At 45.0% G+C, this 25,338-nt stretch overlaps 1 protein-coding gene across 2 annotated transcripts in view; it reads left to right on the top strand.

The window, feature by feature from the left end:
- Window positions 1–25,338, top strand: part of ANK2 (ankyrin 2) — a 393,899-nt gene that overhangs the window by 26,042 nt on the left and 342,519 nt on the right. Inside the window, exon 1 of one of the 2 annotated variants that reach the window (XM_076337351.1) lies at window positions 1,874–1,926. The exons of the other annotated variant lie outside the window; for it this stretch is intronic. The gene's annotated coding sequence lies outside the window, so the exon portion shown is untranslated. Of the gene's footprint in view, window positions 1–1,873; window positions 1,927–25,338 lie in introns of those variants that run through there. 2 annotated transcript variants of the gene reach the window in all.

The following is a 25,338-nucleotide window of genomic DNA, read 5'->3' as shown; positions in this document are numbered from 1 at the left end:
CTGAAGTGATGCTGTATTAGAAGAATGAGAGGTGTTACCTGTCATCTTTGAACCACATCGTAAATGACGGTATTTTCTGAAACCCCGTTAGAAAATAAATCCCGGCGTTGCTGACCTAGAATACTTCCTCCTGTTTCGCAGCGACCGTTACCTCGCTGATCTGCCGTCCGCCGCCGCAGCAATGCTCTGCCCATTTATTTTGTGCTCAGAAAGGAGACTTGCATTTGTGCTTGTGATAGGAAGGATCAGCTAGAGCAGCAAATTTATTTGAAAAATCCTGTTGATTGCTGTATGTGCGGTTATGAGAACGTGGCCCTCCGTTAAAACCGGTAGGGAAACCAGCCATTTACTTAAAGGAGACCGGGTTAGGTCTTGAGCTGAAGTTGACCTAAATCCTTGTGATCAAATTAGCTTCTGCTTTCCTGTATTAAACTTGTTCCTGAAAGCTCTTCAAGTTCATTTGGGGAAGGGGAAAACAAAGTAATAGGCAGCAAGGCACGGAGGGGGAAAAATAAAATGCCACTTTAATGAGACTTTTATATCAAGTGATCTTTTCGATGCTTTATAAGCTTAAGCTCCCTTTCAATCTTGTGGTAGTTACCTTTCCAGAAACCAAACCAACCCCTCCAGGTAGCCTTACCCGAGTACCCCTGTGTTCTGTGCTTTCCACAGTCAGCGCAGCTGAAGGCTGCTCGGCAGACCGCTGGAATTACCGTGTGGAGAAATACGATGTGGAGCTGTTGGGTCTTTGTGTTTCACCGGCGGTGGTGACACGCCGCTCGCGTTCCGTCAGCCCTGTCCCGTGACGTGCCTTTCCTTCTGTCCCTAGTTCTCCCAGCCTTTCTCTTCCCAGGGTTTTGCTTTCGGATGCTACTTGAAGTACTGGCTTAGGCTTACTTTCTTACTCCAGCTTTGCACCCCGAGCATTGTTATTCTAGCAGAGCTGTCGTCGCAGAAGCGTGTTGCAATGCAGCAGCAAAGATGCTTTTTAAACAAAGATGTCTTTTTAAACAAACCTGGCATGGTTTGGCCGCTGGCCTCCCAGCCGGCTCAGCAAAACTGTTTCGGAGCAGCTGCTTTTCTCGGTTTCCCTCTTCTTCCCCCCCCTCCCGGCTCTGGCCCTGCTGCCGTTCGTAGCGTTTTTTGTAACTCGCCAGCCCCTCTCTCAAACGACGTTTTCTGAAGTCGAGGTTTTCCCCCTTCCCGGTTGATGGGGGGGATAAAAAGCAGCTGCGTGTGTCCGTGGTAGCCGGGCGCCGGTTTGTTGGGTTCCCCCCCACCCCATCGGTGTGGTTCCCCTCTCTCCTCCCCCGGTGGGAGCTCAGCAACTCGAAAGCCGAGCCTGGCGGGGTAGGGGGGATCGCCCGCCCGCCCGCCCCCCGCGAACGGGGGCCGGGGGTCGCACCGGCGCGTCGAGGAGCCCCCCCCCCCCCCCCCCCCCCCCGCGTGTTCGCCTCGCCCAGGGGGGCAGTGGCTCAGCCGCAGCGCCCCGCTGCGGGCACGGCTTAAAGCGGGGGTGGGGGGGACGGGACCGGGGCCGCTTCCACTGGTGTCACAGCGCGGGCGGGGAGCCCGCGCCCCGCGGGGGCCCGGCGGCGAGTAGCCGGGGGGGGGTGGAGGGGGGTGGCTCGGGTGCCGTCCTGCGTGCTCGTGTTTCGGATCGTGGCGTGAGGTGGCTTTGCCATACCGGGGGAGGGAGGGGAAGAGGGAGGGGAGGAGGAGGAGGAGGGAGGGGAAGAAGGAGGGAGGGGAAGAGGGAGGGAGGGCTTCCCTGCGCGGCGCTGTCGCTTGCGGGGAGCGGCGGGAGGCGGGCGGGCTGCGGCCGCGGCTTGCGGCAGCCCGGGCTCGTCGGCTTTCGGAAGGGGGAGGCTTGGTGGGGTTTTTTTTTCCCCAACCGCGGCGCTGAGGAAGGAAACGCACCAGCGCGTAAGTTACCCGGGGTCCCCTCTCCGTCTGGAGCCGCTGTAGGGGTGTTCTGGTTGTTGGCCGTGGCTTGGGTGGGGTTCTCCCCCCCCCCCCCCCCCCCCCCGCCTTGGTATTTGTCGATGGCAACCCCAGAACTTGCCCCGGGTAAGAAACCCTTGAAATAAGCGTCAGGGAGGGATAATCGGAACTTTCTGTTTTTCCAGTAGAAACGGGAAGCCTGCCTTCTGGCCAAGCCGTGCGGCAGGCAGGCGGGGGGCGTCGGATGGCAAAGCCCCCGTTCGAATCGCTCGATGCGGTGAGATTTATTTTTCTGCGTGACATCCCGGGGCGGCCTCGGGACGGCAGGTGCAGGTGCTCTTGCTGCATCTTTGGCAGAGCTGCGTGGAAGGGGGCTTGCCCCCGCTGTGCCGAACTCTGCCTTTTCTGCAGTCCCTGGGGGAGAACGATCGCGTTGCGATGACTGGGAAGATGCAGAGCGAGATTCGTCAATAATTCCCGTATCCTCTGTAAAGAGTCGTCCATGACATTTTTTTCTTTCCGCTCAATGTGCTGGGAGGGGGTTGCTAGAGGAGATTGTCGGGGTTTCTGATTCTTCCGTTTAAACGAACGGGGGCTCGAGGGAAGCAAAACGTCCTCAGTTCCCGAGGTGTTTTCTTCCTTTCCTTTCTTTCTCCTCGAGGAGCCTGAATAGTAGACAAGCATGTGAAGTCCCTTGCCTCCTATTTAATTTCCCTCACAACACGATCGAGCAACGCTAGTTAGCGTTGGCGATGCTGACCGGCCGAACGTGGAGGCTGCTGGTGTGAGGTGCTTTACCAACCCGTGTGCGGGCTTAGGGCTTCGCTGGCAGCAGCGTACGGATTCTGACAGTGCGGAAGCCGAGGACGGAGCGTTGAAGGCCCTCGGGCGTGTCAGCTGTTCGAAATACAGATTGTTTTAACCTTCGCTTTTGCTTCTAGTTTCCCATCTCTTCGTGTGGCGGTGGGGAAAAGGGAATTACCGGTGATGTAAATTCACCTTGCCTAATTTAGTCTCGGTTATGTCTAACTAGCCAGCTGATGTATTTTACTCTGTTTTTCTTTATGGTGGAGTGTTGAAGAGGGAAAACACATTCGAAGAACATGCTTAAACTGCCATGAGTGGCTTGATACGGGGTGGTGCCCGTGAAGCACTCCTTTTGCAGTTTCCTCCTCTCATTTTTCTCCAAAATGGGCTTGATCTTTGTGGAGGTGTTACTGGAAGCAAAGTAGCAAGTAGTAGCTGCTGGAAAACGTGTTCATGAGTCCATGTTGCACTTCTTGCTCCGAAACCTCCACTTTTTTTTTTTTGGTAGCATGAGGCGAAAGAGTTGGTTAGTGTAGAAAAGCAAGAAAACACGTTTTAACAACCTCTTTTCTCACGCTGTGTTCTACGCTACTGCGTCTCTTTGCATCGTACATCATGCTTATTTCCACATCCATGTGCTTTCAAAAGGGCAAGAGCCACGCAAGGGTTGGCACCTGATGGTAATTATCACTGGAGTTTAAAGGATAAGCCAGTACTAGTCAAGTCAGCACTGAATTCTAGGGCTTGATCTGAAGGCCGCTACGGGTGATAAGAAGCACTCCATCGACCTGGATAGAGATTTTTTTTTTTTTCTTTTGGATCGGCTCCCTAGCTGCCCATCTGGGTAATTAGTGTCTCTGGATTCCAGCAGTGTGTCTTGGTAACGATTCCTGAACTTGTTTCTAAGCATTTAAAAATAAAAATGAAAAAAAAAAAAATCATCTTACCCGTCTCTTCTTTTGCTAAAAACCAGTGAAAGCCAGGTATGGTTTTATGATACATCTTGCGTATGGTTTTGTCAGATTGCTTCATTGGCTTGCAGCTATCTGCTTGCCCTAGCAAGCCGTGGGTAATTCAGATTATTCAGGTCCGGATACGATCCTTGGCTCGGCTTTTCAGTCTGCGCGTTAAGCTACGCTGATACGGTCAATAAATTACCACTTCTGATGCTGCTCGGGTGTTCTGAGTGTAATTAGACCCCTCCTAGGCCTGCTACATTTGTAACTCCAGAGAAATAAGAAAAGCCTCTTGTTACTGAATGGCCTCCTCTCCCACCGAGTCATTTACTCTAGTACCTGTATGGCCGCGTGGACCCAAACTCCGTAATGGGTTTAAACAGCCAAAAGAGCAGAATTTTCGGTGATTTTCCTGTCTTGCTCTCCGGCAGCTTAAATCAGGGGTGGCTTGGCTGTAATCCGTAGTCATATGGATGCAAGACTGGAGTCGCCTTAATCCATTTCAGAAGCAGCGGGAGCGGACCCAGTTTCTAACGCTTTCTGAATCGCTTTTTTTTGTGAAGGTTCTGAATGTAGATCATGGCAAGTCCATGACTGGAAAAGAAAAAGGTGACTGTCGGACCATAATGCTTTGGAGGAATAAATACCGGCTAGTTTACTAAATTCTGTGTTAGTGGGTGGCTTTAGTCTCGTGCTGTCAACTGTTCTGTGAGCTTTGTATTTGGGTCTTTTTAATTGGTATCGCTTAGGCGTAGAGCAGGAGCAGATATCTCATATAGTAAACAAAGCAGCAGATTTAAGTTAATGCTAATGTGTTGGCAGTCTGAGCCGAAAGCTTTTCAGGGTTATTATAACGTGCTGGGCATACAGCCCATCTATCTGAGTGTCTGAGTGAGACAAAAGTTATAGATTGACTGATTGTACAAATCAACTCATCCGAAAGTCGGATTCTGCTGTCTGTTGCCATCAGTAATTTAGCCGTATTAAGTACGGCTGAGGACGGATGGCGGCGTGGCCGGAATATTGAGACGGGATTGCTGAGATCCCGGGAGCCATTCCCTGCATCGCCGCAGGTCGCCTGTGTGACCTGGGGCGAGTCATTAAATGTTTTGGTAAAACAGGGTCGGTGATGCTTCCTTCCTTTTCACAGGGCGCTGTGAAGATTAATGCGTTACGACCGTTTATGAGGGGACCGTATCAATACAATATCAAACGAAACGTTTGAAGAGGCTGCCCAGGGAAGTGGTGGAGTCCCCATCCCTGGAGGTATTTAAAAGACGTGTAGATGAGGCGCTTAGGGACATGGTTTAGTGGACATGGTGGTGTTGGGTTGACGGTTGGACTCGATGATCTTAGAGGTCTTTTCCAACCTCAATGATTCTATGATTCTATGATTCTAAGAGCGTGTGCCCCACACATAACTAGATAATACGTGCTTTGTAAAGCTATCCTACAAAGGTGCTCTGTACTATAATATACTGGCGTGTAAGCATGCACAGCTAAAGGGGCCAAGTCTTAATTTTGGCGGTAAATCCTGAATATTGATTTGGGGCAACTGTGAGAAGAGCCTTTGTTCATGGTTAATTATGAACTCGTATTCGCAGACCATTCCGGTTGTTAAACGTGACCTTGAATTTTGTTGTGTCTTAACAGTGACGAGAGAACGCAGACTCTGACGAGGACTTAAATACATAATTCCTATGCATTGGGGATAATGGCATGCGAACTTCTCCTCCTGTGACTGCTGCTATTGTAATCTAAAATTATTTAGGCATTTAAGTTTTGGAAGATTTAACTCCTGAAAGTAGTTCAGGCCCATGCATTTGGAGCGCTCGACCAAGTGGAAGGAGTTGGGTTATCTTGAACGATATAAACTCTGATATTCAAATTAATACGTATATATAAAGTTACATTTTTAAGCTTCATAACCTCAGCCCTTCTCTCGGAGAATAAACTGACAAGATAGCGTAGATCTGTGGGACATCTGTCTGCTTGGAAGCGAAATATTTGCGTTTCCATAGAACGACTTTATCGAGGCTGGTTAATTACACAGAGCAGAAAGTTCTTAAACTCTGTGCAGCAACTTTTAATTAAAAGTTAGGCCTCCTAAATGGATCACGATGCACAGCAATTAGTTGTAGACTGTTTAAGATATTTTTTTCTTGGTATCTTATATCTAACGTCGTCTTATAAAGGGTGCTAGGGTTTTACGGTCATACAGAACGCACACCCGTGTTGTAAACGTGATTCTGTTGCTTTTTTTTTTTTACCCATTGCTTTTCAGGGTGTATTCCCACCTGTGTCACAAAGCTCGGCGGTGTTGGCTGTGCGGCTGCTGCAGAGGGAAACCTCACGCTCGGAGCATTAAGGCGTGCTGGGTGTTTTGAGCGGGAGGCGGGATGGACGCGGTACCGTCTGCGTGACTGCGTCGCGCTCTTGAAGTACGGTTCCAGCCCCAGGGAGCGCGGCGGGGCGCCCAGCCGTTCCAGCCTCCCGCGGTGCTGCTGGCTCGTTGGTGTCTTCCCCTCCTGACGGGCCTGAACCGTGTCCCCTCTCAGCCACGTCTGCTAACGCTCTCATCCGGAATGGGTTTAGTTTTTGATGGGTTCTGTTTGAAAGAGCATCAGTAGCTTGTGTATTTGGAGCTCGATGCTTTGCCTTGGCTAGCTGTGCCATTTTGGCACCTGTTCCGCTTCCAGAGACGATCTTTTGCCTTCCCCACCCCCCTGACATCTCTTCTCCATCCCACCTTCAACCTTTGCGGCGAAACTAGAAGCTGAGGCTTGTCACTTGACTGCCTTCCCGTGCCATTTCATTGACCTTCGTCTGGGCCCATAGGTTCAGTTTTAGGGACGCGTCTATCGTTTGTTTTGTTTTAGGTTGCAGAAGTCTTCTCTCATTAAACTAGTGGCCTGAAAATGCTTCCTCACGTTGTTTCTAAAATTTCATTTCGACTTATTTTGGAACATCTCCATCCTCTGCCTGCCCCCCCTCCCCCCCCCCCCCCCAAAAAGCTTTCACTTTACACTTTTTCCCAACTTTACGATGTGCTTTGGAGAGAAGAATCAAGTAAGTTTTGGAAATATGTACATTTACATATATATATTTAAAAAATGTATATGTGCACATGTACATATATATGTAAAATAGAAAACTTGATTCACGGTCTCTTGGCTCACTCTGAAAATTTGTTTTGGGAAGTAAGGGGGAGAGAATTTTTTAAAACAAGGAATGTATCTCTTAAAAAAAAAAAAAAAAAAAAAAAAGAAAAGGCACTTAATTTTGAACATTTTCTACAAAAATTCAGAAGTCCTGAAACCCTTGGTTATCAAGATGACTATTCTGAATCTAAAGCCATTTTTCATGTGTTAAGAAAAGCGTAAGATGATGATCCCTTAGGTTTTCTCTTGACCTATGGTACGCTGATTCAACACACGCTGCTAAAAATAGCTGAGCTCTAGTGTGACTTTCATTTTGCGGCTCAGCACAGGTTTGAGGTTGTACCAGTCCTGTTCCAGTTCTTGAGCTTCGTTGATGGCGGTATGGGTTTTTTTTTAACTTGCATAAGAAACATCTCCGCTAAGTATTTTACCATCTGCTATTTGAAGTTCTGCAGAGAGAACTTAACGCTGTTTCTTCTTGGATTTTCTGGGAAAAGGCGTAGGGCAGTGGTGAGACTTGAACACATGCAGATGACTTAAAAATAAATCAGTTATGGCTTACCGTTATAATCTACCCAGAGGGAAACCACAAAATGAGCTGCAAAGGCATTTTGCCTATTGTGCCTTATACAGAAAATGTAGTTTTCAGGATGGTTTTGATATTAAACAGGAAGCACCTACTTGTAAGAGCTCCTATTTCTGTTTATTTCTTGAACAGAAAGTTGGTGACTACTAGGAATAAGTATTTATCAATTTTCAAAAGGATGACTTGATTCAAGAGTTGGGTTTTTGTAGGCAAGGGAAATCAGTGTTATGATTTGAGCTGCAGTAACCGTGGCATTATGGGCTCTTTTCATTGCTCGGTCTTTTTGAATAGTGGCGGCGACTTAAAATCTTCATTGCCTGCACTTATTTATACGTCTGTGCTCTGACCTGCGGAACAGCTGGGCTGATTTCATACGGTGGTTTGCTTCGTGCTTCCGATCTGACGATCGGAAAGACAGAAAGGTACAACCGATCCTACGGGACGGAGCTCGGCGCTCCGCGGCCAGCTGCTGCCTCTCGCGTATCCGTGCTGAAATTCCCCTTGCTGCGTGAAGCACGGCTGCCGCTGGGTGTTCTGCGTGCTTCCTCGCTGTCACCTGCGGGAGCGAAGGGTGCTGAATGGAACCGCTGAAGTCCGTGCTGCAGGGACCGCTTGTAGGTCGCCTGCCTGGAAAGGAAGATGTCAGTTAGGATGCCTTCCAGGATACTCCTCCAGCTTTTATGGAAGTGCTGCTTTGATTCGGAGAGACAGCAGAAATTTTTATAAATACAATTAAACCCATTAATCAAAGCGCTTCTTGCACTGGTGAGACTTGTCTCAGTAAGTCATCTTCACTGGCTCCCTCCTTTGTTCTTTCATTGCCCTGAGCGCTCGCCGCTCCCAGGCCTTCGCACGCTGTCGGCTTCCTACAGTTGACGCATTAGGTTCTTGGCTACACATTGTTTAGGAAGATAAAGCATTTCAGCTGTGTCTCCCCCCCCCTCCCCCCCCCCCCCCCCATTAAAATGGATTTTGAACGATTGATTGTAAGGCAATAGATGGAGTGCATACGCTGATGAAACAAAATTATCAGGTACTATGGAACCAACTATTGGTTGAATTTTGAAAAACAGTAGGTTTTGTTTTTTTTCTGGGAGGTGAGCAGTGTTCAGCCGTTAGCGTTCCGTGATAATATCAGGTAATGGTGTACAAGCACTTAAAAGAAAAAGGTTTCTATTTCTAGTCTTTGAAATGACTCACTACTAAAGTAGAGCTGCAGCTACTGGAATTCCTGCGGCAGAGCGTAGCCACTGCAGGAGATGTCTCCTTTTGTCCCAAGGGATAGGAAAATATCCTGTCTCTCCTACTGTGATTTCTATACGGCTCTGTACTTTGAGGGAGTATGATGGGTGATTCCCCTCTTAAATAACCCCCAGCACAAAGCGCTAAGTATGCTTCGGGTACCGGGGGCTGAGGGGTGTCCAGCAGTGAAGTGTGTGCAATGCAGGAATGACTTCCAAGATGCGCCTCCTGTCCCTTGCCTTTTTTTTGTCATTCCAAGAGAACGGTCGTTGAGTAGCAAATACAAACGTTTTCGAGTATATTTAACTTCACAAACTTAATCTACAGTTTGTGGGGTCTTTTTTTTTTCTGTTGGGTTGGTGTTTAGTGCCCCAAGTGTGTGACCTTTACTGGGGGCCAGGTGAAGTGGGCTTACTGCTTAAAATTCCACTTCAAATTTACCACTGACGTTCGGTTAGACCTGATGCAGGGAAGCACGCGCTTAAAGTGCAACATACACACAGGCTCGCTGATACGAGCTGGATTTTAGCTTTTAAGGATGCGATCCTTAAGAAATTCCATGGGTGATCCTTCATCACCTCTGCCTAGTTTTGCTGGTTTTTAGACGATCGTTCTGTTACGCGCTATTGTTAATTGCCAGTTTCTAAGAGCTGTGTATGCTCTTTGGCGGTGGTTCTCTGAAAAGATCTTAGGGTCCAAGGGTTTGATCTTATGATTTCTTTTGGGTTCTTCCCTAATCAAAGGGGGGAAGAAACCCCAATCAACACATTTGATGTGTTGGGTCTTTTCCTCACTTAATCCGTATGAATTTACGGAGTGGTGGGTGCATCTTATACTTGCTTAATCTCTACAAATTTTTAACCTGTAGCTGAGCGGTGGCTGAATGGCTGCAGATGAAATGACCGCAGTCAGGTTACTGAAACCGCTGCTCAACAATCTTGACTAAAATGGCTTGCATTGCCGATTAACACAAGCTATTATATTGGCTATAAAAAAAAAAAGAGGATAAAACAGCGAAGAGACGCTGTACGCCCGAGGCCCTTCGGTCTAAAGGAAGAGGAAGAAGGGCGAAACGGGTGGCGAAGCTTCCAGTGCGTTACAGGTTAGTGACTGCAGCAACTGTCCGCTCTAATGGTGGTCAGAACACTTTAGACTGAATGCGTTTCCTTGAAAATCTACCATTTTCACTAGCTGTCTGGATTCAGAAGGAAGCTTTTGAAGTCCAGGATGCTCTGGTCTCGATGAAGGGCAGGGAAAAATCTCTCAGCCACGATTCTCTTGACCTCCCTTTATTTTATGGAAGCAAAACTTGATTATGTCTGTGCGTAGTTGCTGTCTAAAGGGTTTTAGCATCTGGTCGGTCCTCTGCTCGTCATACTTCTCCTGCGGCTGAGAACATCTCGTCTCGGTGTCCTATGCTTTGAGTCTTAATTGCCGCAGCCTAAGAGGAAGAAAGAATGGCTGCAAGTTTTACAGGCTACACGACATGTATCCATCAAAGACTCTTCTTTTTCTTACCACGTAGTTAATAGTCTCTGGCAGCATATAGGTCGTTTCACCGTTTGCCCGGTTGGCTAAAGCTGGGGTTTCGTTTTGTTTTCAAAGGGCTTTTTTCACAGCAGGAATGAGGGGAAAAACACGTTTGGACAATTTGATTATAAAATCCTACAGGGGGGAAAAAAGGTGACATAGAAACATGTTAAAACTAACTTGAAGAATTACATATTTGTAAACCGGCTAGATCATAAGTGCCTCGTGTTCTTTCCCTACTAGTAGGGTGGTAAGCAGAGAGAGCGAATGGGTGACAAACCTGTCCTGTGATAACTTTCAAGGTTTCAACACTTGGGTTTATTTTTATCTTGTTTTGACTTTTTGCTGTTAACTCAACACTAACCTAAGCTTGGTGGCGAAGGCAAGCGCTTGGGACCGTATTTGCTGTTACCCCGTAAGGAGTTAAACTACACTGTCTCCACTTATTTCTCAAGAAGGAGAAATATATTTATATATATGTGTGTGTGTATGTACGCACGTTTATATATAAAAATATTTTGTGTGTGTGTATATATGGAGCAGCAAGAAGCAAAGGTAGCGCTTTATTCTCCTCTTGTTTTTTTTTTTTCCTTATGTCCTGTTTGTAAAGTCTGCTAGCAGACTTTATGTACGTAGTTTGCCCTTTTTGTTGCCGTGAAGGGTATCTTACCAAATGGATCCGAAATCACCTTTCTCTTACACAAACAGAAACGTTTGTGTCTACTGCTCTCATACGACCTAGTTTCTGGAAATCGCTGCGGTATTATATCTGCAGTGTGCCATCTGTGAGATGTATCCAAACAGTAATTGGTACTGTGCACAAAGTTACTGAATATTTATCAAAAATTCACCTGTATTAAAAAACCCCCAAACATTATTGTGGCAACTCTTCCGTTTTGAGGAGACGAAGGAGAGAAAGATAACTAATATGGAATGATGTAGTGGTATCGGTCCCTCTTCCGAGATCTCCTCGTGGGCCGGGTGATAACGCAGGAATTGATGCGCTGTCTTTTCTTTGTCACCTCAGCTCATCTTCATTCTTATCCCTGCCTACCCTGAGCATTTGATGTGGATGTTGGGATGGCTTCTAAATGCAGTGAAGTGAAGCTCATCTCAGCTGGTTTATGACTAGCAGGGACTGCATGGAAGCCTCTATTTCGTGAAATACTTCTTGACGTATGAGAAGGATATGCAGAATTTAAAGTTATTGTGAAATACCTGACCTCTGCCGTCTAAGTTGTTAAATTGATACGCTGCAAACTATTTGGGGCATAACTATTCAAGATGTGTTTTTGATCGTAGGGTTGTGGTCGCTTCGGCAGAGAACTCTAAAATGAAACCTCAAAGAACTGGGAAAAATATTACAACTCAGGTCTTTGGGGAAAAGAGTAAAGACCTATTTGAAAATGACTTTAAATTGTTTCTGCTGAAAATTTAAAATTACTTCTGTAAAAACTGAATCCAGTGTTCAGATTAAATTGCTGTCTGTATTTGATCATTCCACGTAATTAGTGTCTAACGCTAGCAGCACCCGGTAGAAGGCGAGTGTGAAATTGTAAAATGTTTTTTGTTTTCTTTTACTTTAGTTGCTATTAGTTAGAAAAACGAAAAGCAAAACACGGCAACGCAGTGTTGGACGTTATGTGTGATAAACGGAATTTGCTTTTGCTGATTGAATTACTTTGCAAATAACAGTAACTTCTTAGGATTTCACAGCATAGTCCTATTGTTTATCTGTATCCTGGTATTTCACGTCCGTGTGAATTTAATTCTAACGGGCATGTTGGTAATGACCACTGTAGCACAGAATATGCAAGCTCTCTTTTTTACCCACACTCTTCATTTTCTGAAAAATTAATTGTTTTCTATGCTTATTTTCCCCACCCCGTACTTGGGTGCTTGTTACTTGCTTTTTGAACCATTCTATGACTACAAAATATGAGAACATCCTTAAATATAGGAGAAGCTTTAGCCTCTCCTGAGAGCAAAGAAAATGGAAGCCATCTGTATTCTGCGTCAGCTCAAGTATTTTAGCTACTGTTTACATATTTCCTCGCTTCAGTGAGAATTAGCGTAGGGACCGCTGACGTCTGGAAGCTCTACAACTCGGTGCAGAGCTCGTGCTACCGATCCACAAGGTGCGCCCAGGGGAAGCCCTGAAGGAGGTGGAGATGGTTTGACGCTACAGTTTCCAAGCCGGTGAAGACGGTCGTGCTCGCTTCATCAAACCGCTCGATTCCGCAGTCTCTGCGGCAGTTTACTAGCTTTAAGCTAGGTTGACGCGTTCCGCTTTAAACCGTGACCGACAGGCAGCCGGAATGTCAAGAATGGAACTCAAATCGAATAAAAGGAAGCAATCCTAGTGAGCCCCTCCTGTTTGTAAGAGACTGATAATGTGAGTATGCTGACTCAGGAAGTTTTGTGGGAAGGGGTGATACTTGCAAGGTGTTTTGAATGTTAATCGTTTAGTTTCTAAACGTGCTAAGCTGCCGTTACGAGTTTAACTGGCCTTTTCGGGCTGTTTTAGGCCTTCTAGTTGACTGTTGGGATGGATATCATGTGAAGTCTTCAAATGTGGCTTTTTAAGTACTGTGCAGTGGCAATTATACTAACATGGCATATATTTAGGCCTTGTGAAATAAAAGAACTTTAGTTCTTTCCATGGGAAAGTAACCGCTGGTTAAATGATAACCTCGACGTTTCAGAAATGTAGACCAAAGAATTTTTTTTTAACTAAAAATGCGTTGGACTTCTAATAACTTTTTTCGTTTAACATTTTTTTTGTTTGTTTTTAAAGTGTCTGTTCTCTGTTTGGCTCTAGATAGCTGTCTGCTAAAAAAAAAATATAAATATTTAGAACCATCTATGGCAATATGAAAGATTGTTTTAAATTAAATATTTGAACAGGTGGATTTTTTTTTTTAGATGCAGGGCTGTTTGTATGTAAACAAGCAATACTGGCTGCACAAATTGTTTTAACATCAGGGAAGGAACTTGCACGTGCCTTACCTTATGGTCTTAGCTGTTTATGGACCCAACCTCCTTAAACCAGTCTGAATGACGGCACTGCTATTACTCTGGTGCATCTCTAGCAGCTTTAAAAGACCTTTTTTTTTAAAAAAAAAAAGCGGGGGGGGGGAGAGGTGGAGAGGGCTGAAAAAGATATTGCTGTCGGAACTGATTAGACCAAATGTGCAGTTCAGAAATTTGCCTTGAATTTGCTTTATCTAGGTTGGCCATCTTCTGTTTTGCAGACGAAAGATGGTAAGTAGAAAGGGAAAACAAGTAGTTAAGTGTTTATAGCTTATGCAGAAATGAGACAGTTGTGTTTGAATTTTATTGTGCTCGTATTTTTTTTTTTAGAGCTGTGTTGCAAAAGTGATCATACTATATGGGGAGGGTTTTTTTTTCTTGTGGGTAGAAAATGAAGGACAACTGAAGCATCGTAAAATGCTCACTTCTGCTTTGAGAAGTCTTTCCGTTGTACATCAGAGATAATTTGTTACCAATTTATTACTCTAAACTTACTACTCTTAAACTGGCAAAATCTTTTATAGAATAATGAAGTATTCAAAACTGCTTAAAAGATTCAGACATGCAATTTCTATTAATTTAAATGGGAGCTGTGTGGGCTCCGTGATCGCTTCAGTAGCTTTGAAAAAACTCATCCTTAATATATTTATTTCTCTGCAGTAGTCAATGTTTATAATCTGCTTTGTACAAGATTAAAAATTCCTTTTCCTTGTACTGAGGGCATACCTGAGAGTGGAGAATTGCCATTTTGTACTTAACAACAGAAACGTTATGAAAAATTAGCGTATTATTTAAAACCAGCATTAAATATTCATCTAAAAATGTCAATAAATATTTAAATGTCATGTTTTCATGCATTTTAAAGAGTAAAAAATAATTAAAACGTTGTAAGGACTAAACCATTATAGTTAATAGAAGAGTTGTACTAATATCTGTCAAATTTGGATCTGATTTTTGGTTTAATTTTGGTGAAAAAACGCAGAAAAACGTGGTGACTTCTTATTAACCCCTCAATTTCTGTAACCTGGGATTAGGGCGCTAGTTTAAGATGTGGAAGACGCAGAGTTGCGTATCTCCTTGGATAGAATGGAAACTCCTTTTGGGTCCGCGACTGAGGTCTCTGGTGTGTTAACCGATGTTCATAATACCAGGAGTCTCCTTTTGAATGAAGACCGGTATTTGGGCAGAATGCAGGGATGCCAGGGGGCAGCTCTGTCCTTTGGTGGAGGAGGGAGGGTCAACCAAATGTTGAGGCTCAGGGGAGACCTCATGGCTCTCTACAACGCCCTGAAAGGAGGTTGTAGCGAGGTGGGGGTCGGTCTCTTCTCCCAAGTAACCAGCGATAGGACGAGAGGAAATGGCCTCAAGTTGCGCCAGGGGAGGTTTAGATTGAATATTAGGAAAAATTTCTTCACTGAAAGAGTGGTGAAACATTGGAACAGGCTGCCCAGGGGAGTGGTTGAGTCCCCATCCCTGGAGGTATTTAAAAGACATGTAGATGTGGCGGTTAGGGACATGGTTTAGTGGACATGGTGGTGTTGGGTTGACGGTTGGACTCGATGATCTTAGAGGTCTTTTCCAACCTTAATGATTCTATGAAAGTCTTACAGCTGCTGGAAAATAGCTTTGTCATCCTTTTCTGGTCAGGGCGGTTTTGGGGGGGGTGGGCTGGGGAGAGAACAGTCTGCTTTTATTTAAGAACCTGTGGTCCAGTGGCTATATGTGCCTCGGCAGTGTAGACGACTAAAGCCTTTTGCCTTTGGAGTCATGGGGAGAGGCGATTAAGGAACCTTCCGAATAGGTGGAAAGCTTGGGGGCAGGTTTTTCTGCTAATATACTTACTTGACAGTGGAAAGCTACAGATAAGACTGCAAGCCGCCTGGGCTGGTTTATATCTAGGCGATATCTTACTTCTCGATTTGCTCTTGGACAGCCTAAGACTGCCGATCACGTTTGAATTTCACTTGCGTGTTAGAACGTGGTTTGTGCCTGAGCCATTCACAGGGCCTTTGTGTCCTGTTTCTGTGTCACCTGCATCAAGAGATGCTTTGAAATATTCAGAGTGCAGGTGTTAGCTTTTTTTTTAACTGATGTTTTGCGTTATATCGTATTAGTGCTCCAGGGCCTGCAATGGCTCCTAAGTATCTTTTTAAGAAATATCTTGAAGTAGAAGGGTCCCGAATGGCCTGGAAAGGTTCCTTGTCAGGGCAGAGGTGCCTGCGTATCCTCAGTGAAGTTCAGGTGCACGAAGGTATCACGTGGAAGAACAAAAAGAGACTTCAGGAGAGCGGCGTTGGGTACCAGAACGCCCGCACAGCCAAGTACTGCTACGGGGGTTGTAAAGGCTGAAAGACAAAAGAGGAGGAGGATGTGGCGAGAGGCACATCTTTTACTAGATGAAACTGGTAGAGCTAAAAAAAAAAGCACATGAGCTTTGTCCCCTTGTCCCATCATCAGTGAGGACTTTCAGAGGTGAAAATACTGATGTAGAAAGAGACAGCTTCCATCCTGGATGCTGCTAGGACAAACTTTTGTCCTGCGGTAACATAGTAGAACACAACTCTCCTGAATTTTGAATTTATTTTTGGAGCATTTTGAGTTCAGTTTCAGACCTGGAATATTAAAACAAAACCATTAAGGACCACGTGCCTGATGAATTTCAAACTCTGTTTACTCTTTTACACGGATTAAATAAAAGGAGTAAAACCTCCCCACCCTCCCCAAACACTAGTGAAATACAGGGAGAAATGTGTATCTGTATCTACTAAGGGTTGATGGGTGGGATTGAGGGATAGATCTGGATAAGGAATGACTCTTTTTTGTGACCCAAAAACCGTATGTCTTTCAACCCGGTGTTGAAGAGCAATGTGGAAGAGACCCTGGAGACATTCCAGGGTAGCAAAATAAAGGGAGAAGTTAATCTTCTGCACTAACAATTAAGTAACTGTTTAATCTACCAAGTTGCCTCTTTCTCTGTAGTTGTCTTGAATGCATGCAACCGTTCCCGAGTCAGTCAGGAATATATTAGTTCATCAAAACGGAAGAATGAGATGAAGTTCTGCGAGTTTCAACCGATCTGAATTTCCCAACTCTTTTGTGGGAAAATTCTTGACCAATTCTAATGGAAGTTTCTTCTCAATGAACACAGAACACCGTTTAAGAAAGTTACTTTCAGATGAAAAGTAAAGCCATTGTCCGATGAGTGAGGTGAGGGTTTTCCTTTGTTGACAGAGGAGGTTATCGAAAAGAGATGTTTGTGAGATGTAGGTGTGTTTATTGTTTTAAGTAACTACCTATTTACATAGTACGTAACTACAAAATACCCTTTCGAAAGCTGACTGCGCATCCTTCTTTGTGAGAGCCCACCATTCCCTCCTACTTGCAATACGAATAACTGTTACTTCAAGTGGGAAAAGATGATTTCTTTGCACGATGGATTTGCATGGCAAGCTGAGATACGTGACTATATATGCAGGGAAGCCTACTGAAGGTGCAAACCCCCTACGTACTGGAAAAGGAATTTGACGTTATTTTGACAGTAGTGCATGGCCGGTGTAACCTGATAGACTCTTGCAGCCTTTCAGAAATCAAGCTCTCATATTTTGGTAGCTTGTGTCCCTGAGAAGGGCGTAAAAATACGTGCGGTCTTTGCATGCGTTCAGTAAGATTTTTTCAGAAGCAGGCAGTGCTGCTTTTACTGCTTGTGGAATCAGTCGCCGTTTTTTTGGGGATCAGAATGAGGGCAACGCTCAGGGCTTTTGAACCAAACTCCCGTAAGCTGTTGTTTCCTTCCTGGGTAGCAGGAGTTAGTAAACAAAGAGAAATTAAGTTTCTTTAAATGAAAATTAATATTGTGATTAAGAAAATAATTCAGGCATTTAAAGAAGGATGTGTCTGAGAAGACAGATGAACAGTCACTCTTGTGTTTCTTTTGACTGGATCAAGAAGAGATTTGATTATTTGGGCGGATTTCCGTGCCAATACAGCTCAGAAGTTTTAATTTCTGAAATGCTGAGGAAAGCAGCTGTATTCTAAAGTCCCAGTTTTTTCCACAGTGCTGAAAAAATACATAAAGGGAACTGAAGAATAAATATTGGGGAAATGGGAAATGAGTTTTAGAGCAATAGTCTCCCTTCTCATTTTTTAAAATCTCTTCTGAAATCATGTGTCGTCAGTTATATTTTTGTCTGCAGCGTTAATGTTAGCTTAAGAGGAGATTCATTAAGATTTATTCTGCATGGGTAGTCGTAAGATTTTTTTTTTTCCCAAGTGTGAAGTAAATGGTGTGTTTTTGGGTGGGAGAGGACTTGACACAAGCCCGTCTGGAGGTGCGCATGCCCGGCTCGCGAGGAGAGCACACGGTTCTCTTGTCACTGTGGTTTGGTGCAGCTGGTGGCTTTGGCGGGATTGCTCCTGGCTTTCGTTTCTTGGGGGAAATAAAACATTGCCAGCTTTATCCCTTCTTGGCTTTTTTGACCCGATAGCCTTCTTCCTAGCTGGCCTTCTTCGCTCCTTGGTTGCCATCTTTGCTTCACACTTCACCCTTCACGCTGCTTTCCCCTGAGATTCCCCAGGGGCCGGCCCCAGGATTTTGGCTGCCCTTCTGAAGAGGCTTCTGGAATTCCGGTGTCGAGCCTATAAAACCTGACCTGCTTGCAGATATTTCAATTACTGATGGAAGGAAAAGAAAATGCACCTCGTGTGCCAAGGAGAGATGTGGTTGTAGTAGTTGTTACCTTACCGATGTTATTCCTGCTCTCATTGCTTCTCCCGTGCCGTGCCTCAATTCATGTGTTGGCCCGTAAGGTGTTTAGAGGTGAGCCTGCTGCTGCATTTTTTGGTGTTGATGCCAATTTACTGATGATATGTAACATCTGGAAGAAATTCAGCTTCAGTTTTTCTCCCTGCTAGGCTGGCTGCTATTGTCTTTTTAGAGAAAAGCTCACTTTCAGAAGCATAGAAGTTGATTAATAATGTAAGAGCTTTATAAATTTTTATCAAGCTGAAAAGAAGTAGAGGCTTACAAACGAACTGGCTTATACTGCAGCAGCAGCAAAGTCTCCTGTTCAAATACCAGTTCAGCAAACCAAGCCGTGAAAGCTAATACCAGCTAAAGTGGCGTGTCTTCATATTCTGTATTTGTTACGTAAACATTGGCCCCGTTAATTTTTTTTTACCGGTTATTAGTTTTCTGCACTTTGAAATGCACATACAATAAATGGTCTTAATATTCAAATACAGCGTAACATTTTAGCATACTTACAGGACATCAGTGCAAAACAACCAAGAAACTATGTTTTAAGGCTTCCTTGCAGTGGGTAATTTCTGAGCATAAAGTTGTTACTGCAAGTGTAAAAATCAATTAAATGGGAAATTAGGTTGTTTTTCAATCTGAAGGCATTGAAATTGTGTTACGATTATCATAATTTGCCGAGTATCCTCAATAAATGTAGTGGTTTGTGTTCTCTGCTGATCACTGTAGAATGCTGCTTAGTTAAAACAGTGCAGCCAGAAACGGTGATGCAGGAGGGGATGCCTCTATCGACAGGAGAGTGCTTACTGAACAGCGGTGAAAGGTTTCACCTGCTTCAGCAGGCAACAAAAGACGGCAGAAAATCCTCCGCTGCTGATGTTAGTGGCCAGGGGATCAGACCCTCGGGGCTCTGCTACTGATCTCCTGCCTCACCTGCCGCGCAGCTGAAAGCAGAGAGACACGTGGCACTGCACAACCAGAAGCACGGCAAGTGTTTTTCCTTGGATGCAAATAAAGCATACCAGGGTTATGGCGTCACGCAAGAATGCAGACATCTGATTTCCACATTTTCTAAGTTAATTAAAAAAAAAAAAAAAAAATCAGGTTTCAGGTGGCTTTCTGGCTGTTCAGGATAAATTAAATGGCGAGGCATTTCTGAAGTGGTTCTGACACTTCTTCTCAAATCCAGTTTCTCCAGTTTGAAATCAAGAATAAACCTGTAAAAGTTGCTGAGCCCGTTGCGTTATAAATGTGAGCACCGTTTCGGTGGGCCTGGGTTCAGAAGCTGAACGGTCTGCAGGTGCAGCGAGGTTCCAAACACTCAAATGCTGTATCGAGGCTTTGTAACAGGCTTTTAAATACGTGCTTTCTGCAAGTCACTTCGGAGGAGTTGCTTTGGGTATTGCGTGCTGCCTCTGTGTGCCTGAAGATGCGTCCACGTGAAATGTCTGCCAGTCAAGGCAGGTATCTACAAAAGCGAGAGAAGTCCCTAATAAACTGCACGTTCGTCGGCTCCCGTTAACTGTTTTATCTCCTGGATTAAGGACTAGATTAAGTCTAGATGGGTATTGGTGCCTGTGGATTGTCAAGTTTAGAAAAAGGTTGTAAATGTTACCTAACTTTTAATAAATACTGTCCTGCTTGCAACCTGATTATCGGCGGTACGGGTTATCTTCTGAGCGGGTCAAAATATTCTGTACCTCTCCCTGACTTAGCAGAGCTCGAGGACGCGCTGCACCTTTTGAAGGCCGTGCTTTGTTCCAGTGGTTCTCTAATTAGCAGAAAAAAGCAAATGGGAAATTCCTTTCGCACAGTTGGAGCGAATGTTGAAACACTTCACGCAGGGCTGAACTCCAATTCCTGAACGTACTGTAGGCAGCTTTCAATATAGCAATGCCAAAAACTGGGCTGCGTGGTGCCAAAGAACCAGCTATACCAGCACACTCTAAACAAAATCCAGGCGCCTCTTTCTCTGACCTTGGGCAGCCAGTTAATTAAACCTCGGGGAGATTTAAACTGTCGCTTTAAAATGGTGCGAGAGAGTGTCGGTGCATCGAGGCAACGCTGTTGGTGGCCACTCTTGCTTAACTAAACCCGCTTGGTTTCCTGTTCTCTCTCTGATGTGGATGTAAAACTCTGACTCTTCACGTGAGAAGATGCGATAATCTTCACGTGAGAAGATCCTCTAATTCGGGTGCCTTGTTTTTCACGTTGTGTCTCACCGGTCTAATTTTAAGAGAAGTTGGTGTTTCTGGTCCTTTCCCCCATCCCAATTCGTAGTGGGTCAGAACCACTATTTGACTTGCTAAATCATCTTCGTCGTGGGGCTCCTTCTTCTCGCACCGGCATCCTCTTAGCGAGGTGGGACCTCATGATGAGACCGTGTGAGGCTGATGTAAATCAGCAAAGCTCCTAAGTTGGAGCTGTGGGTTTTTTCACTCGCTATCGGGGGGTTTGAAGTGCTGCAAACCTCTGACTTGATTTTTTTTTTTTTTTTGGCATGTCTGTGGGTTTGTTTATTTTTCTTTTGAACTGAAGTTACTTGCGTGAAGCCTCTGGAATGACTCTATCATCCAAAAGGGTACAAAGAGTAAGAAATATTACCCTGGGGGCTATGCAAAATGATGAAGACATCCTCTCTTTCAGTGGTGTTTTTTGTGTGGTCTCTGACACGTTAGCTGGAAGAGGTAAAACATGTTTTGTTATGACTTCTAAGGAACTTGAAGTCCTAATAGAATACTTTGGAGGATCGTCTCTGCAGTCTGGGGACTCCCATCCATTCTGATTTGATTTTTTGCAGCTTTATTGCTGAATGTGACCAGATATCAGGTGATGCTTATTATTCTGGAAATATAAACACGTAGCAGTAGAGCACAGAAGGTATTCTCCTCCGTTTTAGTAACATCTGAAAGAGGGACATGGAGGTTCATTTATGTTGTCAAAATTCTGACAATGGTGCTGTCAGCTGGCAGGAGCATCCTGCTGGTCGCTTAAGAACAGTTATTTTCCGGCTCCACGGTAATGAAAATTTTCTCTTGCGTTCGTTTTCTTCTCCTCTTGAAATTCCCCCTCGTGCGTTCACAAAGATACACTGCTCCTCCCTGCCCAGACTCCCAGAGAGATAAATCCGGCTTTTGTTCTACCAAACTCTTTCGGCCTGGCACTGACAACGCTAGTGGCCTCATCTGATTAAATCTACTTCACTGCCACGCAACATGACAAATGCTTTTGGTTCAAGCTGAATGGTAAAGCTTTTGCAAACAGGAGAAACAGTTGTCAGCTGTCACTGTACCAAACGCGCATTGTGCTAGAACAAGCAGACAAAAAGGCCTACGAGGCGCACAGCAGATCAGATGGAAAACCTACTTAGGGTGCATCCAGTTCTATTAAGACTCGAGTGTATTTTTATCAAGACTTGTTTAACAACGGAGGGGGGAACATCTGTCAGCAATTCTTAATGTGGCAAAATGCTGACTTTTGCTCTCAAGAAAGCCTAGAAATTGCAAAATGACACGGTACTGTATCATTTTCAAGATAGGAGGTTTTGAAATCTTAATTTGCTTACAAATATAGCTTTTGACATAACTTTTTTGCGAAAAAAAGTTAAAAAAAAGCTGTGTCGAGGAGCTGTGGAGAAAGCTATTTGGCTGCAGAGTGGCGGCTGTGCTTCAGAAATGAAGATAATGAGAGTGAAATGGGGTCAAAAGTGATACCTGGGTATTTGGCGTGACCCTGGTTATTGAGTGGTTTTTTTTTTTGTGCAAATGCACACACGTGTCTTTAAGCTAATAGACTTATTAAAGCAGATATACTTCTCTGGCTAAAGCAAAATATTTATTTCTCCAGTGTCACTAGTGCTTAGTCACACATCGTCACACGCTTCTGAAGTTCTGCTGCGGTAGTCAGTGGTACTGCTGTCAAATCAAAGGTCTCTGGGAATGTTTCTTACTGTTCCAGAACTCTGGACCAAACCTTTCCAGGTTCTCCGTGTTCTTATTTTCCCCACCCCACCCCCGTGCTGAAGAAAGAAGTAGAGAAAGTTTGTTTATTACGGGACGTGGGACAAATCGGGATGTTTCCGAGTTACATTTCTGTGCGCGTGTGTGTTCTCCACTCTATTCCTTGTTTTCTTTGAATAGGTTAAGAAAGGAGCAAATACTAGCTTTTTGTTTTTCTTAAATGACTTGCATAAGAAATAGGTAGCTTTCGAATTAGAGCTTGTTTTCAACTCTTTATTCTGGAATATGATAGGTCAGCCTCAACGCTATGCCGAATTGATGCTTAATCCCAAACCAGATGAGATGCAGTTGGGCATCTTACCCTTCATGCACAAAGTCCCACGCGTGGCGTAGTGCATGCTGACGTTTCCTTTTGGGGCTGTTCTTCTCGGAGGTTATGAATTCAATCGCTTTTTAAATTAAACACGAGCCAAGTCCAAACAGATGAACTTCTAACAGAAGGTTCTGTTCTAAAGCCGAGTCAAACAGAAAATACTTCCCCGTGCGTGTTTTCCACCACATTTCAGTTTGAGAGATTCCCTACCTGGAAGGCAGCGGGGAGCAGCGCCATCCCTGAATTACGGCCATCGCTCTGAATTTGGCCTTCCAGATACAGGCCCAGAAATTCTCTGTGTCAATTGCTGCGCAGAACCGCTTTGTACGACCAGCCCGCGGGCGCGTCTCCCTGGCCGTTCACAGGCAGACCTGCCCGCTCGCTCCGCTTCCCAGGCTGGCCGGACGCCGGGCAGTTCGGACCCACGGGCACAACGTGCGAGCTGATAGAATCGGCGTTGCTGAAGGCATGGGGTAACCTAATGAAGCTGGCAGGGCTTGCGGAGCCGAGCTTGCGCCCGCTGCAGATGTGCCCGAAGCGGGGGAGGCAGGCAGAGTGCGGCAGGCGCGCTGTGCCTTTAAATATGACAGCTAATAGGCAGGCTGGCTGAGGGTGAATGATGGCTCCTCTTTCCAGAAGGCCAAATGTAAGGGGGAAACACGCGGCCTTTGCTCAAGCAGGTTGTTCCACTTTTGTTCTAACAGATGGTTTCGAGGTTTGGTGTGTTTTGTTTTGTTTTTTTTTCCCCTGAAACTCTTTTTTTGGGGAAAACGAGGGAGGTGTGTTATTGCTGCTCACTCATTCCTTCCCCTTTGCCCTCATTCTTCCTCCTCACCTCTGTCTTAAGAAAAGATTTCATCATTTTTATGCTCTAGGAGGAGTACAAAATGAAAGGGGTGCTGCAAGTTTTAATCTGAATTTCTTACTCCTGTTTTTTTTTCTTCCCTTCTCATTATTGAAGGAAATAAGAGTTATTAGCATCCTTCAGGGACCCTTTGTTTCTTCTAACTTACGTGATAAAAATAATGAATCAAAAGATATTGGAAAAAAAAAGTGACTGTGGTGATGATGATGATTAAAAACAATAATAATTGTAACGTCTGTTTCTGCCCTGTGGCACTTGCCCTTTGCACCTCCCCAGGCTGTAAGGAAACTCCTTCACTAGGCTTTTCCTACTGAAGAAGGAAATGTTGACCTGAGGGTCGTTAAGTGGCTTACTCCTCAAACTGTGTTGCGTGGAGCCATCCTCACGGCTGTATTTTTACAATATGCTGATGGCTTAGTGACTAGCGGGAGGAGTGAAATGCCTATGCCTGCCGGCTAAAGAGCGCTAAAGTCCTTTTTGGTCCTTAATATAGTAAGGACCTATCTTAATGACTGGCGTTCTCTCTTCCTCAGCTAGAGAGCTTTGTGACCTGTGAGTTTATTTTATATTACAGCTGTTCAGGAATTGCCAGAGCTACCAGCTTTGGGGGAATCACATAACTGAACTAAAATAGTAATACCTGCCATTGCCCCCTTTGCTTCATGAGGTGTCGTCCCTCCCTGCTCCCCAAAAATCTCTCATCATAGAGCAGGCAGTAACTTGCAAGGTAGAATATTATTTTTTTTTCCCAAGCTACGTTTATGTTCTGCTTCCTTTTTCAAAAATTAGATCAGCGTCTTAATTTTAATTAAATCAAAGACTGCTAGCTAAAGCCTCTTCAGCATGTAGCATAAAAAATAGGAAGGAAGCCAAACAGAAATGACTGCTGAGATAATTTCATCTCGCAAGTAGGGGCCCCAGCTGCGTGTCCTTCAGCTTAGTTTCCTACACCGTGCATTGAAGTCCGAAGCTGCTTGGCACCCAGTGAATGTCACGGTAAGCCGCGCTGTCGCCCTGGGGCTCCGGAGTCCCTTGTGATACCATGAGCCCGGCCATCAGAGGACACCGGTCCTGAGAGAGCCCGTAAGAAAATCTTTTTGGGTCACATAGCAAGAAAGCCAGTGAGGTGTCTCAGAAAATGTGTCAAAATGCATTAATGCTATAAACTAATTTATCAATAGTTTGGAAGTGAATTAGTCATTCCTGCCAAGAGTTTTTTCAGATGTTCTCGGCATTACTCTCTCTGTGCTCTGAGCGGAAGCAGTGGTGTGTATTTATGGTGGACAGTTATCTAATTACTAGCCATTAATGAGCATCTGTAGTCTCTGCCCCTACTCAGAGACACGAGGAATGTCAGATTCATCGATTGTTCCCTCTATTCTTTCTCTTTCCTTTGTTCAATGTTACAGGCCAAATTCCGCACAATGTATTATAGGCGGGGGAAAAAAAAAACCCCACCGTTGCGCTCGCTGCTGCTGAAGATACAGAGCGACTTTCGGAGCATCCCCTCTGCGTGGGGATTTGTTTTCTGACGTGAGTGCTCAGGGGCCGAAGCTGGCCTTAGGCCAGCTGCTGCTTCTCGGTCAGGGATGCAAGTCGGCGCGTTGGATCCGGGCTTAAGCAGGAGAGGAAGGCAGAATGCGGGTTTTCACTGCTGCGCATTGGTACTGCCCCATCTTCCGTGACTGGGTAGCTTTGCGGAGATCCTCGTTTGGCTTCACGTTCCAATAGTTATTAGCTTTGATGTAGCGATGAATGAGATCTCTCTCTCTCTCTCTCTCTCTCTCTCTCTCTCTCTCTCATATATATGCCGTTGCTGGAGAGAAAATGGCAGGTTTGGGGTTGTAATATTTCAAAGGAAAAAGACGTAATGGTCTGAGGAATAGCTGCCAGTTTTATGTAGTCATCTTTCAGAACTGAGTATTGCGTAATGTGGAGACCCAAAAGGTGTAGAAGACACTGAGGTATTTACAACGCTGGGTCTCTAGTCCAAATTAGCATCCATCCTAGCCGCTTCTAGACACCTTGTCTGTATTTGGATTGTCATATTGACACGACTACAGCAGAGCTTTCACTCCTTCCTTTCCTCTTTAATGCCTCCACTCTTGGTTTTTGTTGTTTGGTTGTTT

Source organism: Aptenodytes patagonicus, chromosome 4 (genome assembly GCF_965638725.1).
Source record: "Aptenodytes patagonicus chromosome 4, bAptPat1.pri.cur, whole genome shotgun sequence".
Taxonomy (NCBI): Eukaryota; Metazoa; Chordata; class Aves; order Sphenisciformes; family Spheniscidae; genus Aptenodytes; species Aptenodytes patagonicus.
Note: the sequence above shows the minus strand (reverse complement) of the source record. Positions and strands in the feature narration are given on the sequence as shown.